Source organism: Lathyrus oleraceus, chromosome 3 (genome assembly GCF_024323335.1).
Source record: "Lathyrus oleraceus cultivar Zhongwan6 chromosome 3, CAAS_Psat_ZW6_1.0, whole genome shotgun sequence".
NCBI classification, from domain to species: Eukaryota; Viridiplantae; Streptophyta; class Magnoliopsida; order Fabales; family Fabaceae; genus Lathyrus; species Lathyrus oleraceus.
This window is the reverse complement of record NC_066581.1, coordinates 373,644,492-373,659,417: the sequence shown is the minus strand read 5'-3', so window position 1 is coordinate 373,659,417 and position 14,926 is coordinate 373,644,492. Positions and strand designations below refer to the sequence as shown.

The 14,926-nt window shown below is 36.8% G+C and overlaps 1 non-coding gene across 1 annotated transcript; it reads right to left on the bottom strand.

Moving 5' to 3' along the window:
• Positions 1 to 12,497: 12,497 nt before the first annotated feature.
• On the bottom strand, positions 12,498 to 12,604 carry LOC127133624 (small nucleolar RNA R71). Its single transcript, XR_007807577.1, has one exon. It is a non-coding gene; the product is annotated as a small nucleolar RNA R71 (small nucleolar RNA).
• Positions 12,605 to 14,926: the final 2,322 nt, after the last annotated feature.

Genomic DNA, 14,926 nt, shown 5'->3' with positions numbered 1-14,926 from the left:
GATAGAGAAGGTAGATTGATAAATAAGATAGCTCGCGAAGAAACTGAGTTCTCCTGCCTACGTACCCTCATAGTGCAATAAGGAAATCAGAGCTTTCGTAGTTCAGCCCACTAGGGCTGAAAACAAGATGATTGATGTGGCAAAAGAAGTAGAATTGATTGAAATGAAGGATGGGTGATAAATAAGGCAGCTCGTGAAGAAACTGGGTTCTCCTGCCTACGTACCCTTATATTGCAATAAGGAAATCAGAGCTTTCGTAGTTCAGCCTACTAGGGTTGAAAACAAGATGATTGATGAGGCAAAAGAAGTGAATGATTGAGATTGAATTGATTAGAGTGGAATGGAGAGTGAAGTGATAAGAGACTTGACAGTCGATTGATAGGAATCACTCTAAAGTATATGAATAAGGGCGAACGCTTTGAATATTTGGGACATACGTCCCATACGCAAAGTCGATCTAGATAAGGATAAGAGAGACTCCCTCTCATCATTCCTCATTAATTAAGACTTGAAATGCATGATACTTCTCTTGACTGACAAGTCGCTGGTGAAAAACCTTTGTTGTTGATCCTTGTGTTGATGTTGAACTTGTATGAGGAAGACTTGGTAGTTTAATCGATTCGTATTGTACTAAAATCTATGAATAAGGGCAAACGCTTTGAATATTTGGGGCATACGCGCCATACGCAAATTCACTCTAGACAAGGATAGGAGAGACTCCTTCTCATCATTTCTCATTACTTAGGTTCGTTTCGTACAATTTGAATCGTATTTACCATGTGTTGACCTTTGATTTGTCTTATATAATTCTCTACTTGGTGTGACTGAGGATCCCTTGATTGAAGATCTTGAGTTGATGCCTTGAGCTCCACAGCTTGGAAGAAAAGTCTTATCAAGTGACCAAGGGTCTTTTGGCCACTCAATTTAGACTGTGGCATTATACAGGTTCAAAGGATATAATTAACCAAAATTGCTTTTGACTAATTTAATCATTGGTTTTGTTTTGGTTTTAGGAAACTATGTTTGGATCTAATTGAAGTTAGTAATTGTTAAAAACTACCCCAAGGGATCATGCATTAGAAATTGATTAAAAATTCTAAGTTAGAAGTCCTAAGGGAGCATGTGCAAATTGGTCAAAATATTGATTAAAAGGCCTATGTTAGGTCCTACAATTATAAGGAAACAATTACATTCTATGTCACATTCTAATCCTAAAGGGATCATGCAATTTTATCAAAAAAATACCAAAAATAAGCCCATAAGGGCAAAATGGTCATTTATAAAAAATATGTCAAATTCTATGGTCTAAAATTGATTCTAACCTAATATTGAGAATTGGTCTAAGGTTAAGAAATGACAAGTTCTATATGTAATCAAAAGCTAAGTCATTAGAATTAAATTTCTATTAAAAAGTCCTATTTAATTCTAATAAAATCCTAAAGCTATCAATTAATCCTAAATGATATGCTAATTAAAATTCTAATAAACTAGATTAATACCAATTGCCAATTAACCTATTTTTTTATTATCATTCTAGTTAGTCAAATTGCAAAAAATCAATTAAGAAACAAGTAAAATGAACATGGGGTGCATGACTAAATGGAGGTTGAAAAGGAATTCAGGTTGTTGGGCTGCTACTTGAGCCCATGGAGTTTTTTTTTTTGTCAACCAACAAACTCCAAATAGGGGGTGTGCGTGTAGTAAAATGGAAATGGGTTGTTTGAGCCCGATGCTTCAACAAAAGTTCCAAATAGGGTGTGTGTTAGCAGGAATGGGAAGTGGGTTGTCTGAGCCCAAAATGCCTCAACAACACTCCAACTAGGGGGTGTAAACTAAGATGCAGGGTGAATTAGCAAGATCGCTTATGGGCTTAGTGAAGCCCGTTTTAGTTTTCTCTATTAGCGCTTGGGGTGCATTAGGAAAACGGTGGTGTACAGAGTAAAATGCCATGGGCCTCAATAATCGAGCCCAAACACTCATCCCTGTTGACTTGTACAACTCAACAGGTTTTAAACTTCATTCCAAATGCGCGTAACTTCTCCAGCCGTCTTGACTCATTGCTCCGGCGGCCGTCTCCAGCGCCTGTGTCAGCCTAAGGCTTCAAACCCTACCTCATTCGAAACGTCACGCCACGCTGAATACCAAAATGGATGTGAATTAGAGAGGCGCTCCTTGCCCTGGCCAAATAGCACCTTTAAAAGGAAGAAACCTAATCCCTAAAAGCTAAAATTAAACGGCGTATGGTGCGAATCCAATGCCACAGCCATAGGGCTTCCACTCTCCGTCCCAAATACCAGCTATTGGTCAGCTCAAATCAAGAAAACTCAACTGAAAATGAAATTACATACCGGAGAAGACGATCGGAACAGTTCGCCGGTGAGTTTTCTGACCTTGATTCCTTCTTCTTCTTCTCCTTGCTTCGTCTCTTTCTTCTTTCTCTGGCTTAGAACAATGGAAATCAGGAATATTGTGGCTTATATCAAGCGACATTGAAGCTTCGATGTGAAGCTTCAATGGCTTTTTTGAGAGAGAGATTGAGCTCTGGTGAGGGTGAGGGAAGAGATTGCAAGAGAGAGAGAGAGAGAGTGCAAGTTCAAGCAAAAATTGCAGGGGGTTCAAAGTGTGAGTGATGAGTTTCTTAAATAGAGTTTAGGCTTGGGAATTTGTTAGCTTTGGAGTGAGGTTAGGAATTAGTTAAGTTTGGTTAGGAATTAGTTGGACATGACTCACTGAGTTGATAGAAAACTCAGTTAATTAATGAGTGATGAACTCAGTTAACTAGGTTGGTTTTACTTGGTTAATGAATGAGTTAATTGAAAACTGTTGTAGATTAGAAGGAGATTGAGGTTAAGTTGAAATGGTTTTTAAATGACTTGTTGTACAAGTTACAAGTTGAATTTAAGTGACTTTGACTTGGCTTGGAATGATGAAGAATGCATGTTAGTGGCCTTGGTGCACCAACTGGCTGTAGCAGGTTACCACTTAAGTGGATTTGGCCTTGCAGCTTCAGTCATGACTTACTGCACAGGTTCTCCTCTTGAATGCCCATTTGACTGTGATTTGAACTAGGCAAAGTTGTGTTATGTTATGCCAATGCCTCACAAGCTCCAACATGTTTATACTTCCACTGTTTTCACACACCTGTTTTGCTTTGCTTCCCTTTTGCACTGCCTTGGATAATGATGTTTTGATGCAGGTTCTATGGTTAAGCCAAAGACCACTCATGGACCTCTCTTGATTCCAAGGTTTGTTCACTTTTTTGGATTGATTGTTGCAATGCTAATGTGCTTGACATAGGTTTTGAATGTTTGGCTCACAACATACTTGAATTTATTTTGCATTGATGCCTCCTTATTCTCATCAACTAGTGGCAAAAATCATGCTCAGACTTGGTTTGGCTATAACTGAAAGTGGAAGCATTTTGGTGCAGGCTTGGAACAGGGTGTTGCTTTGAGGTTTGTGTCCCACTGTTGTGATGATGCACTACTATTGAGATGCCCGTGCTTCAGGTCCAGACTTGGTCATATGGTTGTTGTTTACAATGCACCTGCGTGAACCATGTTGAAACCTCCTACCAATTTTTCTTGTGGTAAGCTACTATGTCTGATATTTTGTTGAGTTGTAAGGTAACAAACATGTAGGCTTAAGTTGGAAACAAGTTTTGAAGGTTTAACTTGGTGTTAATTTGCAAGTGTGAGTTAGTAAATATATGGTTGTGTTCTGGTTGTGCAGGGTAATGCTCATGAATTTGTCCTTGAGGTGCTTGATCATGTGGTAATCATGTTTGTGGCCTGTAGGTTGAATTTGGTTTCTACTGCTATGACCAGTTGCCTTGCTAGTAGGATTTAGGAACTCACTCAAGTGGCAGCAGGTTTTGTGTTGTATTTGGTTCATAACATTAGAGAAAATGTGCTGCAGGTCCACTCAATGCCTTAGCTCTGGCTTTGCAGCTTAGCATTTGACATTGCAGCATGATGGTCTTGATTTGACACAGTTGGCCTATGGTTCTGATGCAACAAGGTTAGTATTGCTGAATCCTGGTTGTGTGCAGCAGGTATGTTGTAGTAGGATGATGATAATTGTATGCTGCATGCCTCAGTTTGGCTATTGCAACATACCCTAATATGCACTTCTTTTTGTTTGGTTGATGGTGATGACATAGTGAGCTTGATGGTTCCATTATAGTTCAGGACCATGGTATGAAGTTTCACACTACAGGGTCTTGCTTACAACAACTGGCTTGCTCAAAATATATTACAATCCCACTGCTGCCAAAGACTGCACTATTGGCAAGATGGTTGGTGTTGCAATATGCTCATATGGCTTGCTAGGTGTGGAGGGTTCTGAAGCATCTCAAGGAACATCAGTATTTTGTTTGGACAATGCCTTAGCATGTAGCTTGATGGCTTCAACTTGGAAGACATGCCTTTGGACATTTTGTGGTGGTTACCTGCCAATTGCAGTAGATTGATGGTATGTGTGTTTAACCACTTAAAATGCATTTATCTATTTTAGTGCCAGCTGAACCAAGGTAGAACTTATGTTGCTCAAGGCTTATGTGGGCTTAATGTCAATGCACTAGTTTGTGCAGCAGGTGATATTCCTTGGTTTTATGTTATGCACAATAGAGTTTGTCACATGTGCTGCATGACAAGAGCTTGTATTCAATGGCTAGTATCAATGTGGTTTTGCAGGCTGTTGCTGCTACTTGGTGGCAAAAATCAAGGCTGTTGTAGGAATTTGGTGGCAAGATCATGTGCACTCACAACCGAACCCAAACATCCTTGGACAATGCAAGTGCAATATCCAGTGTGGCTGTATTGCTTGGTTGTAGTAGCTGCAGGACCTTGCTTAGCAATGCAGAACCAATGGTGGGCCAAGCCAAAATGACAATTCAAGACAAGTTGCACATGAGGTTAACATGAGATAAGTTACTTGGCCAACAAGATACAAAGTCAAACTCATCACACAAGACTCTTGGATGGTGAATAAAGGCTAAAGTGGATTATATTTGGTTTAAGAGGGTCAAAAATGGGAAGGTTGACTTTGGTCAAAGTTGACCAAAAGTCAACTCTTGACCAAATTCAACAAAATGATCAAAATTCAAATTTCTTTGTATTTTTCTTGTAAATGGACATTGAATTGATTATTATGGGTAATTTTAGGGTTTTTAGATTTGGGGTTGACTTTGGTCAAAGTTAACCAAAAAGTCAACTGTTGACCAAAGTTAACAATTGGTCAAAATGTCAAATTTGTATTTTATTGTGTAGAATCATGTATGATGGTTTAGAATGATGTGAAATGGATTAAACTGGCTTGACAAATGGTTTGGAATTAGTTTTAAATTGGTTTTGTTTTCCTTTTTTATGACTTGAATAAAGGACATGACTTGGCTGACACCATATGTTAACAAGGCCATGAAATGAGGGTATAAGACTAGGGTTTGAATGGGATGTCCATGAATCAAATGGCATGATCAGCAATGGCTTGTGACACAATAAGAACTGGTGGTTTGGATGACCAAGACCATAAATGCACCAACAATCAGATGGACTAAACAATAGGACATTGAGACCAAGGTGGATTCAAGACCAATGCCCAAAGGAAACCAAATTAAGATTAGACCATGTACATGACAGTAGGTGAAAAGTGGGTGACAATAGGGTTTTGGATGTTACTAGATGAAAAGTCAAGCCACCAAGTCCATCAGATTCATCATCTCCTTGATTAGGGTTTCCCTGAGGCCTGCCCCTAAAGCAAGTCCTTTGAACACAATCATATGCTTCAACAATAACTCTTCCAATGTCTGAGCCCTCAATAGGGTTTTGATGGCTAAGACAAGATTCAGAGCATCTCCATGAGATCCCATCATCATATCTTGAGGAATTAGGGTTTTGAGGACCCCTGAGGATTGGTTGGACAATCCCTATGCTTGATGAGATAGTCAAACCATGCTTTTGAAGCTTGATATCCACACAAACCCTAGCTTCACAAGCCCAAGGTTTTGAATCCATGGTGATCAATTAGTGAAGGAATGATGCATATGAACGAATTATGAATGTATGCAAATGATCCCAATTCATATGGTTGGATGGAAGACTAGGAAAAAGGGAGGGCAAATTTTGGGGTACAACAATAGGTAGTGCACATGCTCACCTATGCTCTATCAAGCTCATATATAGGGTTTAAGACCCTCATTGCAAGGAGCACAATCAATAATTGGTATGATATGGATCTAAGTATCATATATGGATCCCCATGATCTTCACATATTATTTTGATCAAGAAATCATCAAGAGTTTGGAGTTGGTTTGCCTTGGAAACTCTAATTCATCTAGGTATCTTATGTGACTTCTTCAACAAGTTTCTTCACCAATTGATCAAATATTTCAAGGGATACTTCACATTACATCATATTATGCATATATTATCCTCCATGAGTCTCAAAAATCAAGATAATGTCAAACTAGCAAGTTGGTTCATGGTGGTTGACCAAAGGAATTCGATTAATCAAAACTAGGGTTCCCTAGACCCTATCTCCTACAATGTTTATCATATGAAAATGATTCCAAGATCAAAGCTACTCTAAATGACATTACAAACAACTTTAATATTGGGGTCAAGATCTAGTTTTTCTTGTAAAGTCATTTTTATGGTGAAGAATTATAGGTCATTTTGTCTAAACCCTAATTTGGAAGTCAACTTTCCAAGACCATAACATGCTCAATTTTCATGAGATGAAAGATATTTAAGTTGCAAGATCAAATTCAAGATGTCTACTTGAACTTTTTTGGTGGGAGGAAGTTCAAATTCAACTTTTAAACGCATGTGATATGAAGAAATATTATAGGTCATTTTGGGCCAATACCATTGAACAAGTGATTTTCCTCAACTTCTAAAATGCATAACTCCTCCAAGATAAATCCAAATAAGGTCAAATTAGTGACCAATTTGAAGGACTTTGAGAGAGATACAACTTTGATGTAGGAACATTTCTCATTTGAAGTCCATAGAAAAAGTTACTCAAGGTGGAAGAAGTGAACATATGGCTTGGTACTTAGAATTTGTTTTGATATGTTTGATTTTCCAAACTTCCACCTCAAAATTCACCATGATCCAAGCTTCAAATGAAAAAGTGTCCAACACGAAAGTTGTTCCTCTTGATCTAACCTTTCCAAAAAGTCCAAATCCATCTCATTTGGACAAAGAATGAATGACTTGCGCATGGCTTAAAGTTGAAGGACCATTTGGAAGATTTGAAGTTCCACTTCTCATACATGAATGCATGGCCTTTCCACATGACTTCAACATTCCTTACACTCATTTTGGGACCTGAATACATCATTACATGGGCCTATCACATGCCCATGCATCCATGCAAAGGCAATTGCTATTTTTGGAACTTTGAAAGAAGTGTGCAATTATCAATGATCTAGCTATAAATAGAACCCTCCATGCTCAGAATTGAAGACCCTTGCGCACCAGCTTTGAAGCTACAACCCTAAACCTCCACATTCAAAGGATAAGCTTGGTGATTTTTATTGAAAATCTAGTTTGAAATCTTCCACTATTTTGAGATTCAAACTCCAAGAGTCCTTTTTCTTCCTTGATCCATTTCCACTCCATCAAGCATCCAAAGCATGGCCAAGCACAATTGAGAGCAAGATCGTGTCCATCTGAACCTGCACTGAAGGTGAATTTTTGAATTTTTCATCTCTTCGATTCTCACTTAATTCTCCACTATTCTTTTTGATTTTTGGTTGTCTGAAGTCCTACAAATGTAGGCAACAAGATTGAGTTGCTTAGAGTTCAAATCGAAGTAACTCAAATCATGATCCTCAAAATTCAACTCCTTGTATCTTTCTATATACTTGGAGTTAGTTGAAATTGAGGCCAGATTCGATCTCCTGAGCATTTTTACTTTAAATTCATGTCGTCCTTTTTTATTTTGGTGATGGTTGAAGGTGGACCAGTCCGGTGAGGTCCACCGGAGAAGAAGACCGGAGCTCTGGCTCCAGCGATGCGTTGGTGTGTCTCAGACCACATGATCCTTCTATTTTGTTTTAATCTTGAGCGTCCAAATTGATTACCACGCGTGTGGCACATTGACTAAGGTTTACCATGGATAGTGCGCTCTGATCCACTTGATCTACCACCTCAATTAATGAGGGGGATCAAGTGGTCCACGTTTTTTAGCATTTTCTGATTTTCATTTTAATTGACCTATTTTCATTAATTCATATTAATTTTAATATTGATCCAAAAAATATGGGACTTTCACCAAAAAAATTCAAATATTTTTCTCTTTCATTTTCTGAATTAAAATTATTTTTGGATCAATATTATTATTTTTCATGATTTAATTGTTTTTGTGCATATTTTTATTTGTTTAAAAATTATTTTGTGTTTCCAAAAATAATAAATTTTTTCTCCAATGTCCTTTGACCTTGTTTGACCTATGATAAATCTCTTGGCCATTTATTTGGTGTTTTGAAGAGGTTTTAGGATTTTGACCAACCATAATTTAATTTAATACATTTTTAATTGATTTTTAATTGTCTAATTGTAATAAATCGTGGTGACCTATTTGTGTTGACTTGTTGAATTTGACTTTTGTTGTTGGGCCTTGGTCAAGGTTGATTTGACTTTGTTGGATTAAAATAATTGGATTTAGGGGATTGATGAAATGTACATTTCATCTCCCAAAATGAATGAATGATTTTAATTTGATAAAAGTCCTCCCATGACCAATTTGACTTTATTTCATTTCCCCTCCCTCTTCATCTTCAATCCCATTCTATCCCATCCATTTCATTTGACTTATGATATTTCTATATCCTAAGGCGAGTTTATTGCAAAATCAACATAAGTATGGATGAGATTAGGTCTACCCTTTTGCCATTTTCTTTTAAGTGTGGTATGTTTTAGGAGTACGGTTCATAATATCATATCTCTAACATGCATTAACACTAAAATTTCCATTGCCTGACCTCAAATAGTTGTGACTTCTACATAAGTCCAATTACGATTGCTTAACATAACGCTAAATTTTGACCCAAAAGCATAACATTCTAGTAAGTGAGATTGTAAGTCTCCCCTTTTCATGGTATTGTGTGGAAACTTGGCCTTTTTTCCTTTCTTTGGAAGATGTCTTGGTTCAAGGATCCATGCTTGTGAAGAGAAGGTTGAGTGTTCTCCAAAGAATGACTTAAAACAACAAAAAGCAAAAGCAATACTAACTTCTAATCCACTAACATTTGGCTAACTTTTAATTTCAAGTCATTTACTTTTATGCACTTTAATTTTAAGTCTTTATTCATTCGCCATTATTCATACTATTTGACTTGTTTACTTTAATGTCATTTTCACTTTGCTCACTTGAGCCATATCTTGTGATTGTATATACGTGTTTGTGTATTGTGTTTGTGTTTGTGGTCTTTTGACCTTAATGTATATAATAACAACAAACCCCCTAAAAAAGATTTGTGGGACTGTTGGATTGAATCTGAGACATTGGACTTTGAATTAGGCAGCATTTCGTATGCAAAAAGGACTTGGCCAATGCCAACTTTTCTGAAGCCAGTCATTGTGAATTGAACTTTCATCTGAAGCAAGTATTGAGATCCCTTTTGAGTTCATCTGCTACATGGTATTGGTGTGTTTGTTACTTCAAACCTGTATCTAATGCCTTATTCTGAGCCATTCAAGGAGTATGTCATCTGATACATGGGAGATTATGAAGGAGATCACGTAGTTGCTAAGCTTGGATGTGGCTATCTTTATTTGATGCCTTGCTCTTCACCTTACTATTATGTGTATTGATATTTCTTGTTTCTAAAGTCTAAAGGAAAATTGGGTTTTTATATGGCATTCTTGTCTATTGGATTGCATCACATTGGTCAGATCATTTCAACTCTTAACTTTTAATTTTTGCTTATGATTAGTCTCTTAATCTCCTCCCACTTCTTAAATTTAAAATCTCTCCCCCCTTTCAAAATCTTCTTTGCTTGTTATTTCTAAACTATGACTTGGTTGCATATTAGAAACTTTGGCCTTATGCCATTGCATTTTCAAACTCTTTTTCTTGATCAATGATAACATGAAATAATATCACATTTTTGGACTCGATTTAATTAAATTATATTATTATTTGTTTCGATTTATTTCATATCATTCGATATTACTTGGTATTTTCCTTCTATTTATTTCAGGTAACATTATTTGAAGCATACGTGAAAAAGAAAGAAAAGGAGGTGCAAAAAGAGGATAAAAAGCAATCCACTAAAGCCCAGCCCACAACTACAAGGAGAGGTGTTGTGATGTTGTGACGACTGCCACAGAAGGTGTGACGAGTGTCACGCCCCCCTGCTAAGTGTTACGAGCGTAACACATGGTGTGACGGGCGTCACACCCCCATTCCTATATTTTTGGCTTTGACGCGTAACAGAAGCACGTTCACCTTTTTCTTCGCTTGACCAGTTGACGCGTGACAAAACCTACTAAAGGACTTTGGAAGAAACGGTCACTTGATGGATGGATATAAATAGGACCAATTATGGAACCCTGGAGCTCTCTCAATTTTTTCCAGTTTTCGGCACCGCGCATTATTTTTTACTGCTTTTTAATTTTCCAGCACTCTACTTTCCTAGCAATTTTTATTTCCTTTTCTTTTCCAGTCAATTTTCAAAGCATTCAATTAATTTTCTCACAATAGTTTCTACACCGGAAACTATTGTGTAACTTTTACTGGATCTAACCTTACGTTAGGTCATAGTATTTTATTCCTTCGCCTTTATTTTACTGTCTGATCGAAGATTGTGAAGAACAAATCCAACCGGCTTGTGGTGGAGTGTTCAAGCATCGAAGCTAGAACAATCAAGATTTCTATTAATTTTACAGGTTCATTAATTTATTGTTTTAATATATATATATATATGCTCTGTACTGCTGTTTATCTATACTGTCTGTCTGATATGGCTGTATTTAAGTATAATTATTGTTTAGGCTTGTTTAGCATGTCCGGCTAAATAAACTTAGATATCGGTATGTAAAGTAAGCGGAATGAAGGAATCAAAACTAAGTTGGTTTAAATTTATTTAAAATATAATCACTCTTTTTATGGTCTCAATTTACAGAGTTAATACCAAAGTTTTTGTACGAGAGTAAAAAGCATAAAGAAGTTAAAATCAGTAGAACGACGGTTTGAGCTTTTAACTGGACAGTGTAAATTGGACACTAACTTTAAATCAGGGCGAAAGCAATTTTTAGAGTTAATTAAATTCTAATCATTTTCAAAAAGTATTTTTAAAGGTTAAATGTGAGGACGAGAGTTAAGCATTTAAGTTAATCATATAATCTAAGTCAATAGAGCGAGAGTTTGAGACAAGGGTGTTTAAATGGTTAGCATTTTCTTAAAAAGAGTTTCTACAGATTCTATTGTTTTCAAAAAGTGGTTTTGGACTTAACTAAATAGTGAGAGCGACGTTAATATAAAGCCATAGTTTGATTCAACAGAGCGAGAGTTTGAGAAAAGACTTTTAATCAATAGTGTCTGCTGAAAAGATTTATTTTAAAACTAAGAAACCAACGAAGATTTGATTCCCTAATTACGACGAACTACATATCGATATCCGCGTTATTTGATATTTAATCTAGATCTTATTTTAGTTTTACTTTCCCCCTAATCATCAAAGGATCATCCGCCTTAGCTTTACGAAGTAACCCTAGAAAAACGGTATATCGATTCATTAAGTCCCTGTGGGATCGATATCTTTTATTACTACGCGATTAGACTGTGCACTTGCAGTGAATACCCCAATAGACTCATAAAGTCGCGATCAAGTTTTTGGCGCCGTTGCCGGGGACTTTCATTTAGTCGATATCGTAACTCCTCTGTTACGCTGTAGAGACTAAGGCAATTTTTACTTTTTTTCCCTTGTTTTTCGTTGATTTGTATGCCACATACTCGCTCACAAGGCGAACCGTACTACTTACGAATCAACGACGTTGAACGATATCTCCGAGTCTTACGACGAATTCGAGAGTATCGTGCAGCAAACAATCTTCCTCCAATCGAAATTCCTGATCTAAAAAATCTTCTTCCTTCGCCGGTACCCGAGATGGCAGAACCAGCTCGCGCTCTTCGAGATTACGCCGCTCCATCGCAAGATGAGCCACATTCGAGTATTGCTCCACCCGCAATCGAAGCAAACAACTTCGAAGTTAAACCTTCGCTGTTACAAGCAGTGCAACAGAATCAATTCTCTGGAAATCCTACCGAGGATCCAAACCTTCATTTATCCGTATTTGTCCAATACGCTGATACTGTTAAAGCTAATGGTGTCACTTCAGAGGCAATTCGACTTCGTCTCTTTCCTTTCTCGTTAAGGGATAAAGCTAGAAGATGGCTTCAGTCTCTTCCTTCCAACTCAGTCACCACATGGAATGAGTTGAAGAAAGTCTTTCTTGCCCGATATTTTCCTCCAAGAAAAACAGCTATGTTGAGAGCCCAGATAAATGGATTTAAACAGAAAGATAACGAGTCTCTTTTCGAAGCCTGGGAAAGATACAAAGACATGATGAGACTTTGTCCACACCATGGTTTAGAGGACTGGTTAGTAATTCATACCTTCTATAATGGTCTCTTATACAACACAAGTTTAACGATAGACGCTGCCGCAGGTGGTGCGCTTATGGATAAACCTTACGCTGACGCTTATCAACTTATCGAAAGCATGGCCCAAAACCACTATCAGTGGGGAAGCGACAGAACAATGGTAGAAAAACCTCAAACGAAAACTGGCATGTACGAGATAAGTAGCCTTGATCATGTTAATGCAAAAGTGGATGCTCTTGCCCAGAAAATTGAAAGTTTAAATGTATCACCTCCAGCCACCGTGATTGTCGTAACTCAAAATTGCAAAGTCTGTGGAATCCAAGGTCACACTCCTACAGATTGTCAACTCCTAATAGGAATCCAAGCAGAGCAAGTGAACTATGCTCAAGGAAATCCTTACTCGCATACCTATAACACAAACTGGAAGAACCATCCTAATTTTTCATATAAGAGTAATAATGCTTTATACGCACCAGGACAGACTCTCAGTCAAGCCCCAGCTATACCTCCTGGATATCAAAAGCCGACCCCATCTACGCCTAACAATAACGTTCGTAGGAAATCCAACTTGGAAATCATGGTGGAGAACTTAATAGCTTCTCAACAGCAAACCAATAAAGATTTCTTAAACCAGAATGTACACACTAACGAACAAATTAAACAACTAGCAAGTAAAGTAGATGCCCTGGCTACCCATAACAAAATGCTGGAAACACAAATCTCACAAGTAGCTCAATAACAAGCGCCTATTATTGCCCCAATTGGTACATTTCCTGGACAACCCCAACCTAACCCGAAAAGCCACGCTCATGCAATTATATTGAGAAGTGGAACAGAGGTAGAAGGACCATCTGATCCAAGAATTGAAAACCAAAACTCTAAAAAGACAACTGAGGAAGAAAATAAACCTAAGGAAAAGGAAGAGAGTAATAAGGAAACCGTAGAAAAGAAGGAACCTTATGTACCTCTGTAACACGGTGGGAGAACTGACTTTAGTTAAATGTTGCGGATAGCAAGAGTCTCCACCGACTTTTATTTTATCCAAAAGGAAAGGACATAAAAGAACAGGAAAGACCTTAAAAAGATTTTGAGTTCGGGGGGTAGGTTATACAAAGGGAAGGTATTAGCACCCTTTATATCCATGGTTATCCATGGGCTCTTAGTTACTTAGCTCACTTTGTTTGTTTGCAAGAGTGTAGTGTGTGATTAGAAAAATTTCTTTAAGTACTTTGTAATGACCCTCGTATGGGTGTATACAAAGCCTAGTTTAGAAATTGTGAGGTGTAAAAGTAATTTCGAAAAGTGTGAGCAAGTAACTATGAGATACCTACCCTAGATTAAGTCTTTCGTGTTCTCGTATATTCTTTCAATGGTAAGATTGTCCCTATTATTAAGGAATAGGTAGTCATTACCTTGGATGTGTTTAAGGGACGGGCGTAGGGTCATCGTATGGTCAATGAAGGCAACATAAGGGGTGTCTTTAGCAACTCGTAGGGACTATCATCATATTTACCGAAGGGACAAGATCATTATATCGTAGGCAACCTCGTAGGGACTTGATCTTTTAAGTTTATAGGGACTTGATGATTTTTCTGTTTGAAGGGACTTTGCTTAAGACACCCCTATTTTCGAGGGACTTGACCATTTAAAGAAGGCAGCCAAGAGGAATACCCTAGGAAGTACAGATGGCGATCAAAGATCGACTTACGTGTGTGAGTGTTATTTTTCAGATATTTGTCTTGAATTTAATTTTCTAAGTTCAATTATTTACAGTTAGTTTTTTGCACTCCCTAAATTACTAACCACGCAATAAATATTTACAAAAATAAAAGCAAGAAAAATAAATTCCTAAACTATTACATGGCTATGGGACAGATACATAATAATCAGGCGAGAAAGAATAAATTTACAACCTATACATTTGTTCCTAATATTATAAATAAAACAAAATTAAAATAAGGAAAATAATGAAGCAAAAATAGAATAGATAAAAGTAAATAATAATAAAATAATAAATAAACAATGGTAATAAAGCAATAATAAAATAACAATAATAATAAAGTGATAATAAAAAGGTTAGAATTTTAAAAGAAATTATTTTAGGTTAAACAAGTTAGATTTTTTTAGAAGTTATTAGAAAAATATGAGTTTAAAATAAATTAGTAATAATAAAAGAATTTAAAATACATTAATGTACGAATTATAAAATAAAAGAGTTATATGAAAAATATTAAGTTAGTTATTTACAAAATAAATAAAGATTATAGAAAATATCAAATTATTAGATTAATAGGTTTATTATTATTATTC